At 42.9% G+C, this 15,047-nt stretch overlaps 6 non-coding genes across 6 annotated transcripts; all 6 read left to right on the top strand.

The window, feature by feature from the left end:
* Positions 1-3,777: 3,777 nt before the first annotated feature.
* Positions 3,778-3,851, top strand: trnat-ugu (transfer RNA threonine (anticodon UGU)). The gene has a single exon. It is a non-coding gene; the product is annotated as a tRNA-Thr (tRNA).
* A 3,483-nt stretch (positions 3,852-7,334) lies between these two features.
* On the top strand, positions 7,335-7,408 carry trnat-ugu (transfer RNA threonine (anticodon UGU)). The gene has a single exon. It is a non-coding gene; the product is annotated as a tRNA-Thr (tRNA).
* A 411-nt stretch (positions 7,409-7,819) lies between these two features.
* On the top strand, positions 7,820-7,893 carry trnat-agu (transfer RNA threonine (anticodon AGU)). Its single transcript has one exon. It is a non-coding gene; the product is annotated as a tRNA-Thr (tRNA).
* Positions 7,894-8,393: 500 nt separating this feature from the next.
* trnat-ugu (transfer RNA threonine (anticodon UGU)) lies at positions 8,394-8,467 on the top strand. The gene has a single exon. It is a non-coding gene; the product is annotated as a tRNA-Thr (tRNA).
* A 4,073-nt stretch (positions 8,468-12,540) lies between these two features.
* trnai-aau (transfer RNA isoleucine (anticodon AAU)) lies at positions 12,541-12,614 on the top strand. The gene has a single exon. It is a non-coding gene; the product is annotated as a tRNA-Ile (tRNA).
* Positions 12,615-13,114: 500 nt separating this feature from the next.
* Positions 13,115-13,188, top strand: trnat-ugu (transfer RNA threonine (anticodon UGU)). Its single transcript has one exon. It is a non-coding gene; the product is annotated as a tRNA-Thr (tRNA).
* Positions 13,189-15,047: the final 1,859 nt, after the last annotated feature.

Below are 15,047 nucleotides of genomic sequence, written 5' to 3'. Positions count from 1 at the left end.
AATATTCAAGGGTGAAGTATTTGCGACGGATCATCTCTCCGATACACAGGGCGAGCTCTACAGGCACAATGCCCTCAAAAAGATCGTGGAGGGCATCAGGTGGAAAGCCAGTGACAGTATGAAAATGCTCTAGATGCTGGCTCAGGACACAATCTGCCTGAACACCATTCTGACTCTGACTTTCCCCATGCATTACAGCATGCACATCACTATTATGGCTGTCTTTTGTCCTAAAACTGAACTCGCCACTTGCAATGTCATGAGTCTGAAGTTGAGCTTGTGTTGCCATGCAGAATCTGCAAAAATATTCTGCTCTAAAAGACTTTGAAAAACCTGCCAAATCATGGGCTGCAAGATTGTCAGACACCACACACATGACTGTTCCTTGAACTACCTTACCAATAGACTCTATGAAGACCCCATCTTGTTCATGGGTACGGAGGTCTCTCAACAAAGGACCAAGTGCTTTTTCATAGCCAAATGTCTGCATATCAGCCACTTTACATAAAGCTGCAAGCTGAATCACATGAAGGGCTGATCGGTATTTACTGGGAAGATCAGCAAGCGTCCAATATACTGAACATATTTTGTGTATTTTGCGTGATGTGCCAAGTGGATTGGCTATTTCCAAATCATCAATGTACAAAATTAGTGTTACTTTTAACTCATCTGAAGACAAGAATGTGTTCTCTTTGAAGTACAAACCATCTTGGTGGCTTACATAATGACCGTTTTGTGCCACTTTTGTTTCTTTAATTTTGTCCAAAATATCTGTATGATTGAAGATTTTTTGTATCATCTCAAGAATGGGAACATGCACTGCTGTGTGTCCTGGCTGTAGCAGATACTGTACAGGCTTTACCACAGGGTAATTATTTTCGATGAAGGTTTTCCTTTTCTTGGTTGAAGATAACTGCTTCCCCTTAGCTGTGGCACTGACTATAACATTACTGTCCATAACAGTACTGACAACCTCATTTAGAAGTGTTTCACTGACAGTGATGTCATGACTCTGTAAGACCTCTCTAATGTCATGTTTGAGTATCGGTTGTGACAAGGAAAATATCTGAGTCAAATGTTCCACTATTTCCTGAGATGCCATGTCAGATACATGACGAATAGATTGCATCTTTAGGAATAATGATGCCAAGTTATGGTTCAACTGGGCTCTTTAAGTGTCTGTGTCACACTGACTGTTTACCTCATTAAGATCAAATGTGTCCGCAGACCCTGCACTGTGACTTTCAGCAGGTTCCCCAAGACTTTCTGCTGCAACTACAACTGGGGCACTATCATTGTCTGCCAATACAACACTTTCACCAAAGTCTGAATCACCACTATGTTTTCTACTTTTGTGTGCATTAAACGCTGAGTAGCTATTTGTTCTGTAATTACAGTTCTTGAATGGGCATGCTACCATCTCATGACTTCGTAAATGACTTCTCAAATGACCAAATAGAATTTCCTCAGAAAAGGGCTGCTTCAAGTTACACAAAGGACATGTAAAAAAAACACATGCTCTTTCAGTTGGATCTACTCTACATGTATCATTATGAGATCTTGACAGATGAGCTTTCATTGCTTCAAATGATGGAAAAGTACAAATACAACTGTCATAGAGACATGGCAGGGGGGACACTCTTGAATATTGGCTATGCAGTACAGTATAGTGCCAAAATAATTGTCCCTGGGTATTTGATGTTGCAGAACACAACTTGCACTTCCACTCCATTGGGCCAACTTCAGCTAATAGTGTTAATAACACTATTTCATATAATACATCCTACCTGACCTGTTAAAATTATTTCGAGATGATCTCACAACCACACACTTGAGCCTACGAAGAAATACAAACACAGGTCTGGTTAGCATCATGATAACACACTGACATTATGTTATTTAGCATTGTTCGTTTCATGCTAGCACACACATACACACAGCTCGACAATGTAAAATATAGACTGTGTAACGCGGACACTTATTGAAATAAGTATACTCACAGTACTCACATGCATTACCGGCGAAAAGCGATAACAACAACCAGCAGAAACTGGGAAGCAAGGAAAGTTATTCTTCTGGTCCCCGCCAGAAAGTTCAGACTCGTGGACCTAACCGTCAGTGTCCCGGGCAAACATGCATTATGGGAAATGTAGTTCATACAGGAAACCCGCTGATAACATTTCACCGTTGTATGATTGTAAGACGTATTTGTCACCAGTGTTGGGGAAAGTTAATTTTAAATGTAATATATTACAATAGAGTAACTCCCCCCAAAAAGTAACTAATTGCATTACTTAGTTACTTTTTATGGAAAGTAATGCGTTATATTAATTTTGAGTTACTTTTGCGTTACTTATTTCTTACCTGGCTAAAGCTTTATCTTGTTCAGGCCTTAGACGTGTTTTTTTTTACTAAGAAATTCAGCATTCAACAACAGCCTTTATAACCCTCACCTTAATTTTCTTTTAAAAACACATACGGTAATTAAATATTTTTTTAAGCAAATTAATTAAAATAAAAAAGTAACTCGCGCTACTGTTTTAAAAAAAGTAACTCAAATATTAATGTGTAAATTTCTAAAGTAATACGTTATATTACTCGTTACTTAAGAAAAGTAATATTATTACGTAACGCACGTTACTTTTACGCGTTACCCCCAACACTGTTTGTCACATTCAACAACTTCTAAAGTTACAATTACTTGGATTTGTAAACTACTTACAAAAAAATTCACTGTGCACATTGGACAAATGTATTCCCAGTTCCAAATTTAAGACTATTTATCGAAATTCAATAATAAAATAAAAACCTTAGCGTTACTTACCAAATCAGGGCTGATGCTAAGACGGCGCTTAAGAAAACGAGGGCAATAACACTAATGGAAAAAAAAACTGAGGTGGTAGTGGTGGTGGTTTGAAGTGGGGGGATAAAAGTGCGCACTGCAAACAAACAAAAACAAATTAAACTGTGTTCCACATCCACATGGGCTGGCCAAGACTTCTCCGCATCAAGGTAAAATCAAGATGGCTGACTCAGCTTTCCTGAAGGAGAGATAAGACCCACCCACCAGAACGTCATGACGTCGATAACGTTATGACACTACTGTGTGGTTTCTAAACTTTTTGAGTGTTCCACACAAATTAGCTATAAAATATGGAGCCCTATTCAATTAAAGTTGGTCAACTGCATAATGACATTTAACTGTTATGACCCTATTAGTTATGAGCTAGTATGACTGTTTGGGATTACAGTGTGGGTTCAAATCCCAGCAGTGCCTTGAGTTTCACTGTAGGGAATGAGATGCTGTGAGGTTTCTGCATTTTTTCCACTGAAGGCAGTCATTGTGGGAAGAAGCTGTCAGAAGCAAATCATTTGCTCCAGGTGAGGCTTTAGTTCAGAATCTCCGCATGGCTCAACCAGTCACTGCCATGTGCATAGCAGACGCTGACTGATTACAGTACAGGAGTCTATGACTCAAGGCGTGTGAGTACACTATGTCAGTGTTTTCTCGAAAAATGTTGTCCACACAATAGTCTTGGGCCCATACCTTACTTTCCTTAAGTAGTAGATCACTGAAATCTGGCTGAAATTTCAGCAGATTCTCATTATCTCAATTGCCACCATCACGATCCACTGAGTGAAGAAGCAGGGGAGTCTTGACTGACTGACATAATGAAGAGTGTACAATCGGCTTGAATCTAAAAATTTTATGCTGTCAGGCTACTAGTTGTAGTACTTGGACAATCCCTGAAGTAAGAGGTGTAATTCTTACCAGGAGGTGCTGTGGCTTAGATGGTTAAAGCACCTGTCTTGTAAACAGGAGATCCTGGGTCCGAATCCCAGCAGCACCTTGTTAATGCTGATGAATCTTTTGCCAAGAATAACCTTCATGTCTGCTGGAGGCATGGTAAGTGTAGACCTTGTATGTTAAGAGCAAAAGTGTCAGCTAGGCACTCGCACAACGTGTCTTTGCTCCTGCCATGGAGGCATTACAATAGTTCTGCTCGAGAATATAGTTCAATACTGAAGAGTTTGCTAGAAGCCACACAGCTACCTTCTTCGTTGGGCAGTGAACATGACAGAGGTGAACAGCAGTGGCCTGGAGAAGGATAGTTATGGAGAAGAAAGAATTTGAAGCATTTGTGTAGAGGAAGTGTTGACCAATTTCAACGGTTGGCAAGGATCATAGCCACGATCATGTAATTGTGAAATACGTAACTAACAGACAAGGGTAGTGGTGGTCCTACTTTTTCCTGTCTCTTGGTGCTGTGGCTTAGTTGGTTATAGTGCCTGTCTAGTAGGGGTGGTACGGTTCACAAAACCCACGGTTCGGTTTGTATCACGGTTTTAGGGTCACGGTTTTCGGTTCTGTACGGTTCTTGTTATTTTTTCTTTTAATCTTTAACACTCCAGAAATGTACTTCAGCATATGATATATAGCTTAATTATCCACAATTTACGATACAGTATTAAAAAAGCTATATCATGTAATCATGCATAAACTGAATTTGACTTGACTTAAAGCACATTATTAAAATTATTAAACATTATTAATCCCAGAACAGTAATACAATAAAAGTCTTGCCTTAACATAAATGCTAAAAGAATAGATCGCTTTAATCGCTATTACAGTTGGGTATGGGCATGCGGTCTTATTTAGAAAACATGCAAAAAGAGACGCATATAATGTTTAATCATTCGTTTTGTATTTGTCCGGTCCACGGGGTTAATTTAATTGGGGATCCTTAAAATGATAAATCACCTATCTTGATTAAGCCTGATTCGGTTCGTTATATATATAAATATATATATATATATAACGTGAAAAAAATTGGTATTCATTATATTGAATGTTCTTGAGTAATCGATAAAATCCAGTTTCTGTGTATGTACAAGACATCAATCTGTAATAGTTCAAAATATGTCCAGTTGATATGTCTAGTATGATCATCTGGCAATAGCCTGTAGGTCTACTGCAATAAACAGAATTTTTAGGAACATGGCAAATGTTCACATTGCAGCATGGAAGCAGGCTCACTGTTACAACGCTGACCGGGGAAGCAGAGGCGAGGAGACCTAGGATCGGGGGAATGCGGGGTTTAATGAGCAAAAGGAACACAGACGAGCGGTAAAGCAGAATTGCAATATAATGACCGGACTGGAGAAAGAAACGGAAACGCGGACTAAATACAATGGAGTAATGACAAATTTGACAACAATCAGGAACAGCTGGTAAACACGGGGAATCCACACAGGGTTAACGAGGGGGCGTGGCACACGGAAAGAGCGGACGATCGAGGCATGACACTCACTGGAGTGCTTTGTCACAGATAACTTAATTTTCTTTAACAAAGTGCCTAACCGCACATTAAATAAAGTCACACAACAAAGGCGCACAACAGTGTTCAGATGTTGTGCTATCGGTTGGCTGAAATTTAAACGTTTTCTTCAGAGACGGTGGTAACGCCGAAAACACGAGCTAAACGCAGCAAACGAAAGGCTACCGGAAATTACTTAGCTGGCTGAACTTTTACCGGAACTACGTCACAACGCTCTGTGCATATAGCCTATTCTTTCGCGCGAAAGGGAAACACACTGACGTCACATACGGGGCACGAGGCTACATTGCGCATGTCATGAACCGCCGAACCGTGCGACGCATGCATGCTCCGAACCGAGACAAGCGAACCGAACGGTTCGGTTTTTTTTCATGAACCGTGCCATCCCTACTGTCTAGTAAACAGGAGATCCTGGGTTCAAATCCCAGCAGTGCCTTGAATTTCACTGTAGGAAATGAAATGCTGCGAGCTTCTTGCCTTTTTTCCACTGAAGGCCGTCATTGTGGGAAGAAACTGTCAGAAGCAAATCATTTGCTCCAGGTGAGGCTTTAATTCAGAATCTCCGCATGGCCCAACCAGACGCTACCACGTGCATAGCAGACACTGACTGATTACAGTACAGGAGTCTATGACTCAAGGCGTGTGAGTACACTATGTCAATGTTTTCTCGAAAAATGTTGTCCACACAATAGTCTTGGGCCCATACCTTACTTTCCTTAAGTAGTAGATCACTGAAATCTGGCTGAAATTTCAGCAGATTCTCATTATCTCAATTGCCACCATCACGATCCACTGAGTGAAGAAGCAGGGGAGTCTTGACTGACTGACATAATGAAGAGTGTACAATCGGCTTGAATCTAAAAATTGCATGCTGTCAGGCTACTAGTTGTAGTACTTGGACAATCCCTGAAGTAAGAGGTGCAATTCTTACCTTGAGGTGCTGTGGCTTAGTTGCTTAAAGCACCTGTCTTGTAAACAGGAGATCCTGAGTCTGAATCCCAGCAGCACCTTGTTAATGCTGATGAATCTTTTGCCAAGAATAACCTTCATGTCTGCTGGAGGCATGGTAAGTGTAGACCTTGTATGTTAAGAGCAAAAGTGTCAGCTAGGCACTCGCACAACGTGTCTTTGCTCCTGCCATGGAGGCATTACAATAGTTCTGCTCGAGAATATAGTTCAATACTGAAGAATTTGCTTGAAGCCACACAGCTACCTTCTTCGTTGGGCAGTGAACATGACAGAGGTGAACAGCAGTGGCCTGGAGAAGGATAGTTATGGAGAAGAAAGAATTTGAAGCATTTGTGTAGAGGAAGTGTTGACCAATTTCAACGGTTGGCAAGGATCATAGCCACGATCATGTAATTGTGAAATACGTAACTAACAGACAAGGGTAGTGGTGGTCCTACTTTTTCCTGTCTCTTGGTGCTGTGGCTTAGTTGGCTATAGTGCCTGTCTAGTAAACAAGAGATCCTGGGTTCAAATCCCAGCAGTGCCTTGAATTTCACTGTAGGAAATGAAATGCTGCGAGCTTCTTGCCTTTTTTCCACTGAAGGCCGTCATTGTGGGAAGAAACTGTCAGAAGCAAATCATTTGCTCCAGGTGAGGCTTGAGTTCAGAATCTCAGCATGGCCCAACCTGACGCTGCCATGTGCATAGCACACGCTGACTGATTACAGTACAGAAGCCTCTGACTCAAGGTGTGTGAGTACACTATGTCAGTGTTTTCTCGAAAAACGTTGTCCACAGAAAAATCTTGGGCCCATACCTTACTTTCCTTAAGTAGTAGACCACTGAGATCTGGTTGAAGTTTCAGCAGATTCTCATTATGTCAATTGCCACCATTACGATCTACTAATTGAAGAAGCAGGGGAGTCTTGACTGACTCAAATAATGAAGAGTGTACAATTGGCTTGCTTCTTAACATATTCTGCTGTCAGGCTACTAACTTTAGTAGTTTGATAATCCCTGAAATGTGAGTTGGAACTGTTAATAGTGGGTGCTGTGGCTTAGTGGTTTAAAGCGCCTGTCTTGTAAACAGGAGATCCTGGGTCCAAATCCCAGCAACACCTTGTTAATGTTGATGAATCTTTTGCCAAGAACAACCGTCATGTCTGCTGGAGGCATGGTAAGTGTAGACCTTGTATGTTAAGAGCAAAAGTGTCAGCTAGGCACTCGCGCAACATGTCTTTGCTCACGCCATGGAGGCATTACAATAGTGCTGCTCGAGAAAATAGTTCAATACTGAAGTGTTTGCTAGAAGCCACACAGCTACCTTCTTCGTTGGGCAGTGAACATGACAGAGGTGAACAGCAGTGGCCAGGAGAAGGATAGTTATGGAGAAGAAAGAATTTGAAGCATTTGTGTGGAGGAAGTGTTGACCAATTTCAACGGCTGGCAAGGATCATAGCCACGGTCTTGGAGTTGTAAAATACATAACTGACAGACAAGGGCAGTGGTGGTCCTACTTTTTCCTGTCTCTTGGCACTGTGGCTTAGTTGGTTAAAGTGCCTGTCTAGTAAACAGGAGATCCTGGGTTCAAATCCCAGCAGTGCCTTGAGTTTCACTGTAGGGAATGAGATGCTGTGAGGTTTCTGCATTTTTTCCACTGAAGGCAGTCATTGTGGGAAGAAGCTGTCAGAAGCAAATCATTTGCTCCAGGTGAGGCCTTAGTTCAGAATCTCCGCATGGCCCAACCAGACGCTCCCATGTGCATAGCAGACGCTGACTGATTACAGTACAGCAGTCTATGACTCAAGGCGTGTGAGTACACTATGTCAGTGTTTTCTCGAAAAATGTTGTCCACTCAATAGTCTTGGGCCCATACCTTACTTTCCTTAAGTAGTAGTTCTCTGAAATCTGGCTGAAGTTTCTGCAGATTCTCATTATCTCAATTGCCACCATCACGATCCACTGAGTGAAGCAGCAGGGGAGTCTTGAATGACTGACATAATGAAGAGTGGACAATCGGCTTGAATCTAAAAATTTTATGCTGTCAGGCTACTAGTTGTAGTACTTGGACAATCCCTGAAGTAAGAGGTGCAATTCTTACCAGGGGGTGCTGTGGCTTAGTGGTTTAAAGTGCCTGTCTTGTAAACAGGAGATCCTGGGTCCGAATCCCAGCAGCACCTTGTTAATGCTGATGAATCTTTTGCCAAGAACAACCGTCATGTCTGCTGGAGGCATGGTAAGTGTAGACCTTGTATGTTAAGAGCAAAAGTGTCAGCTAGGCACTCGCACAACGTGTCTTTGCTCCTGCCATGGAGGTATTACAATAGTTCTGCTCGAGAAAGTAGTTCAATACTGATGACTTTGCTAGAAGCCACACAGCTACCTTCTTCGTTGGGCAGTGAACATGACAGAGGTGAACAGCAGTGGCCTGGAGAAGGATAGTTATGGAGAAGAATGAATTTGAAGCAGTTGTGTAGAGGAAGTGTTGAGCAATTTCAACGGTTGGCAAGGATCATAGCCACGATCATGTAATTGTGAAATACGTAACTGACAGACAAGGGTAGTGGTGGTCCTACTTTTTCCTGTCTCTTAGTGCTGTGGCTTAGTTGGTTATAGTGCCTGTCTAGTATACAGGAGATCCTGTGTTCAAATCCCAGCAGTGCCTTGAATTTCACTGTATGAAATGCTGTGAGCTTCTTGCCTTTTTTCCACTGACGGCCGTCATTGTGGGAAGAAACTGTCAGAAGCAAATCATTTGCTCCAGGTGAGGCTTGAGTTCAGAATCTCAGCATGGCCCAACCAGACGCTGCCATGTGCATAGCACACGCTGACTGATTACAGTACAGGAGCCTCTGACTCAAGGTGTTTGAGTACACTATGTCAGTGTTTTCTCGAAAAATGTTGTCCACACAAAAATCTTGGGCCCATACCTTACTTTCCTTAACCCTTAAGAACCCAGACCTATTTCTACTTTCATGAAAATTACGGGGGTTGTAAGTTATATCAAATGAATCATATATAACACATTTCTGAAGTTTTTTTTGTAATAGCACCACCTACTGGCCCAGATCTGAAATGTCACATATGCGTCACATTGGGCAAACAAGGTACATTTGTTCCATATTTAGAAAGTAATTCTGTAAACACTTTCTTGCTTTTAAAAACAGAATTTCCTTTTTATTTTCAAATTCTTAACATGGATAATGATGGTAACACTTCTTGGTTTACTTCAACAAGCTTCTTGGGAAAAAAAATAAATAAATCAGCCCAATGTTGGAGGTACAATTGAACATGTCACTGAAAAAACATTAACATTAGAGAGGTGTAATGAACTAAAAACATGAGCATATAAAAACATTTTGCCAAAATAGAAAAGAATGTTACATAAAGTCAATAACTTGCTCAAATGGCTTTTTTCATTGCAGTTGTTAGAAGTTTACCTTTGGTAATGGTAACTTTTGAAGCAATTTCTTTCCTCTGTGAAACAAAGACGTACATCACATTTTCACAGAGGGTGGTAGTTGCATTCACCTTGCAATTTTTGCACCGACCTCGCTTTTCACATTTTACCGGCCAATGTGCAACCTCATCAGTCCGGACATCCTCTGGAACTCCAACACGAACTCTCTTGGGTGGTGGAGGTGGTGATGAGATGTTCTGTGATGGGCGCCCCCTGTGTGATTTCCAAAGGATCAGGCTTGTGGCAACTTCTGCCTGGAAGGTTCTTTGTTTCAGTGGCTTTTGGACACCAAGTAGCTTGCAGTCACGACGATAAATCAACCATGCGTTGACAACACCGAGCATGATGGTTTGCCAGAACAGGTAGAGATACCACCTCTGTGACTTCATGTGGTACTTGTACCTTGCAATGCAGGCGTCAAGCAGGTCAATACCCCCCATGAATGTGTTGTACTCCTTCACAATGTGTGGCCTTTTGACCTCAACAAATGCCTTGTCCGATTTGCTCCAGCGACGGACTGTATCTTGAGGCTCAGTTGCACAATAGGATGAGATGAGGGTAACAGATTTGTTGTCATACCACTTCACAATAACCATGCTCTCCTCCTTATTCACCCTGGCATCAACAGATCCTCTGCCTCTCTGGGCAAGACTTTTTTCATCTTCAAGCTGACAACCTGCTAAGCGATTTCCACGAAGTGTTCCTACAAAGTAGATCTGTCGCTGAAGAAGTGTGAGCACAAGTGGGGCTGAGGAGAAGAAGTTATCAGCAAAAACTTTGTAGTTTTGCTCAGCTGGCAGAGTTTCACACAACTTCACCACAACATCTCCTCCAATCCCAAGTAAAGTCTTCTTCCCAGTACCACCTTGATAAACAACAAAATCATGGAGCATACCAGAGGATGAGCACCGGGCCCAGATTTTCAATCCCCAGGGGTGGGGCTTTCCCTTCACATACTGCCTTATTGGGCTGTGTGTCCCCTTGAAGGGTACCATTTGCTCATCAACAGAGTTGTACTCCTCTGGGACGATATCCAGGCATTGTTTGCGAAACATTTCAAGCCATGGACGGATCTTCCAGCAGTTGTCTTCTGCATCTCTGTGTAATAAATCTGTATTGTCAGTGAAATGTAGAGATCCCAGCAGGGTTTGAAATCGGTTGCGGGACATGTTATCTGCTACCATAGGACACCTGGCGTCATTTTCCCAGTATGCTCGATTTCCAGGCATTTGGCACAGACCCATCCTCAGATAGAGACCAATGAGTATTTCTAGTTCTTTAACAGTGGTATTTACATTTCTCAGATGGTTGGATTTTTGTACACTGTATAAATTTGTTTGTTCCATTAACAACAGCAGCATATTATCTGTGATGAAGTTTTTGAAGTACTCTAGTGGAGTGTGGATCTCATCTGGAGGTTTGGCACAGGGTCTCTTGAATGTGGTCTCAGGGGTTTCGAACGTTTTCTTTCTCCAGGAGAATTTTTGTCCTTTGATGGCTGCCTTGGGCTGCCCAGTGTCCATATGGCTTGAATGTGGCTCTGTCTCTAAATCACTTGAATCACAACTGTCTGAATCACTGGATTCACTTGATTCATCACTCTCCACGTCTTTGTGGGGGATGTAATTAGGGTCTTCAGAATCTTCATCTGAGCTACTTTCACATCCCTCATACTCACTGTCCTCTGCAGCGATAAACTCCAGCGCATCTTGAACACTATATTTTTTCTTTTTATCCATTCTACTAAAGAGTGAAAATGACAAAAAATGGGGGGTAACTGAAAAACGCCTCGACAAAGCTAAAGTAAAGTTCCATCACAAATTTAGGTAATTTAATAAATTAGTTATGCTTGAATTTAGTTAAATATGACTGAGAATTAACAACAAAGAATACATTTACTTAAAATAACTGAATGAGCTAAACTGACTAAGCAAATGATCAGTTTTTGTCTTTTTGTGACAAATACTGTATGTCACATCAGTTTTTTTAAGAAAATTTGGAGTTTAATGCCTGATGTGACATATTTGTCACAGCGATATTTAACAAACTGATTCTAGATCAAATTGTTTCAGAAATATTACCAAACTAGGTTACAAGTGACCTATGACATCTTATCTAAAGTTTAGAATTGCTGAATGAGTAAAAGCTTACCTTTGCAAAAAGAAAAGAAAGTTTTTAAAATTAGCACAGTGGTCTCATTAGCTAACCAGGTGGACCAAGACATTGAAAATGGTGTCTTGAACACCCAGAATGCCTCACTTGTCACATGACTGAACTAGTTTGTGCAGTAGACGTCACTTAGGGAATTTATTAGTTAAAAGTCAAAGTTAAACCATTATAAATAGTTTTTCTCTAAGTGTAAAGGGGCGGTGACACCATCTGGTTGAAGTTTCAGCAGATTCTCATTATCTCAATTGCCACCATTACGATCTACTAATTGAAGAAGCAGGGGAGTCTTGACTGACTCAAATAATGAAGAGTGTACAATTGGCTTGCTTCTAAACATTTTCTGCTGTCACGCTACCAACTTTAGTAGTTTGATAATGCCTGAAATGTGAAGTGTTTGCAAGAAGCCACACAGCTACCTTCTTCATTGGGCAGTGAACATGACAGAGGTGAACAGCAGTGGCCTGGAGAGAGAAAGTTATGGAGAAGAAAGAATTTGAAGCGGTTGTGTAGAGGAAGTGTTGACCAATTTCAACGGTTGGCAAGGATCATAGCCACGGTCTTGGAGTTGTAAAATACGTAACTGACAGACAAGGGCAGTGGTGGTCCTACTTTTTCCTGTATCTTGGCGCTGTGGCTTAGTTGGTTAAAGTGCCTGTCTAATAAACAGGAGATTCTGGGTTCAAATCCCAGCAGTGCCTTGAGTTTCACTGTAGGGAATGAGATGCTGTGAGGTTTCTGCATTTTTTCCACTGAAGGCAGTCATTGTGGGAAGAAGCTGTCAGAAGCAAATCATTTGCTCCAGGTGAGGCTTTAGTTCAGAATCTCAGCATGGCCCAACCAGACGCTGCCATGTGCATAGCAGACGCTGACTGATTACAGTACAGGAGTCTATGACTCAAGGCGTGTGAGTACACTATGTCAGTGTTTTCTCGAAAAATGTTGTCCACACAATAGTCTTGGGCCCATACCTTACTTTCCTTAAGTAGTAGATAACTGAAATCTGGCTGAAGTTTCAGTAGATTCTCATTATCTCAATTGCCACCATCACGATCCACTGAGTGAAGAAGCAGGGGAGTCTTGACTGACTGACATAATGAAGAGTGTACAATCGGCTTGAATCTAAAAATTTTATGCTGTCAGGCTACTAGTTGTAGTAGTTGGACAATCCCTGAAGTAAGAGGGGCGACTCTTATCAGGGGGTGCTGTGGCTTAGTTGGTTAAAGCGCCTGTCTTGTATACAGGAGATCCTGGGTCCGAATCCCAGCAGCACCTTGTTAATGCTGATGAATCTTTTGGTCTCTTGTTGGACCACATTAGTATGGAGCGAATGTCTGCTTCCTCCAAGAATCAATTGGCCAATTTCAACTTGTAAAGGCTTCAAGGCTTTTGATGTTGTTCCCCACAAGAGGCTCTCATTTAAACTCAAAGCGACAGGTATTTTAGGAACTGTAGCGACCTGGATTAACGGATAGGAAGCAGCGAGTAGTTATAAGAGGCTCAATGTCACAGTGGGCCTGCGTTCATAGTGGGGTACCGCAGGGTTCAATTTTAGGACCACTTTTGTTCCTAATTTACATAAATGATATAGACACCAATATATACAGTAAACTGGTGAAATTTGCAGATGACAGCAAGGTGGGTGGTGTAGCAGATACTGAACTAGCGGCTCAGCAGCTACAGCGGGATCTTAATTTAATTAGTGACTGGGCTGACACCTGGCAGATGAAATTTAACATAGACAAATGTAAGGTACTCCATGTAGGGAGCAGAAATATAAAGTACAGGTATTTTATGGGACCTACTGAAATAAAGGTAGCTGATTATGAGAAAGACCTTGGTGTGTATGTTGATGCTTCCAGGTCTCATTCTCGCCAGTGCGGGGAAGCAATAAAAAAGGCCAATAGGATGTTGGGGTATATCTCCAGGTGTGTGGAGTTTAAGTCAAGGGAGGTAATGCTAAGATTATACAATTCCTTGGTGAGACCTCACCTAGAATATTGTGTACAGGTTTGGTCACCATATCTTAAAAAGGACATAGCGGCCTTAGAAAAGGTGCAGCGTAGGGCCACAAGAATGATTCCTGGTCTTAGAGGAATGTCATACGAGGAAAGGTTATTTGAGCTAAATCTGTTCAGCCTCAAGCAAAGGAGACTGAGGGGGGACATGATCCAGGTCTATAAGATTCTAACAGGTTTGGATGCTGTTCAACCGAATAGTTACTTCCGCATTAGTTCCAATACAAGAACTCGTGGCCATAGGTGGAAATTAGCGGGAGAACATTTCAAACTGGATTTAAGGAAGCACTTCTTTACACAGCGTGTGGTCAGAGTATGGAATAGTCTTCCTGATAACGTAGTGCAAGCTGAATCCTTGGGTTCCTTTAAATCAGAGCTAGATAAGATTTTAACAACTCTGAGCTATTAGTTAAGTTCTCCCCAAGCGAGCTCGATGGGCCGAATGGCCTCCTCTCGTTTGTATAGTTCTTATGTTCTTATGTAACTCTCTCTGGTCCCCAATAATTGACTCCATCACTTAGTGGGTGTGTGGGGTCATGGCTTTGTTGTTCCTTGTGTCCTTTGGATGGTGGGGGGGCTCTGGGGGGTGTGGGTGCCGGTGGCTCCGTGGGGCTGGGGGCCTGCGGTTCCTGGGCTGGGGGTTGTGGGTCGCTCCTGGGTTGGCAGGGTGGGGGGGCTGGGGGCGTCTACCCGGTGGGCGCGGGGGGGGCCTGGCGGCCTGGGCAGGGGGCGCCGGCCCTGGCCGGGTGGCTAGGTCCTCGTGGGTGCAGGGTGGGGCTCGGGGCTCCGGGGGGCCCGCTAGTGGGGTGGGGGCCTCGTCCGTGCCGGGGGGGCCAGTCTCTCCCTGGGCGCCCCTTCCCATGTGGGACTGACTAGGGTGTCGCTCTGGGAGCCTCTGGGCATGCTGGCCTCTGGGGGGAGGCCACCGGGGCAGGGTACAGAGGGTACAGGTCCCAGGTCAGTCTGTCTGGCGAGTGTAGGTGTTTGTATGAGAGCGGCTCGTCAGCGAGGCCTTCGCAGATGAGGCTCCGGATACCCCCCTCGGGTTGGGGCGGGGGTGCTGCGGCGGGGGGGGGTAGAGCCCGCGTTGGCGTCGCGCTTCCGGGCGCGTCGTGC

The sequence above is a fragment of the Paramormyrops kingsleyae genome, chromosome 25, assembly GCF_048594095.1.
Source record: "Paramormyrops kingsleyae isolate MSU_618 chromosome 25, PKINGS_0.4, whole genome shotgun sequence".
Classification (NCBI taxonomy): domain Eukaryota; kingdom Metazoa; phylum Chordata; class Actinopteri; order Osteoglossiformes; family Mormyridae; genus Paramormyrops; species Paramormyrops kingsleyae.
Note: the sequence above shows the minus strand (reverse complement) of the source record. Positions and strands in the feature narration are given on the sequence as shown.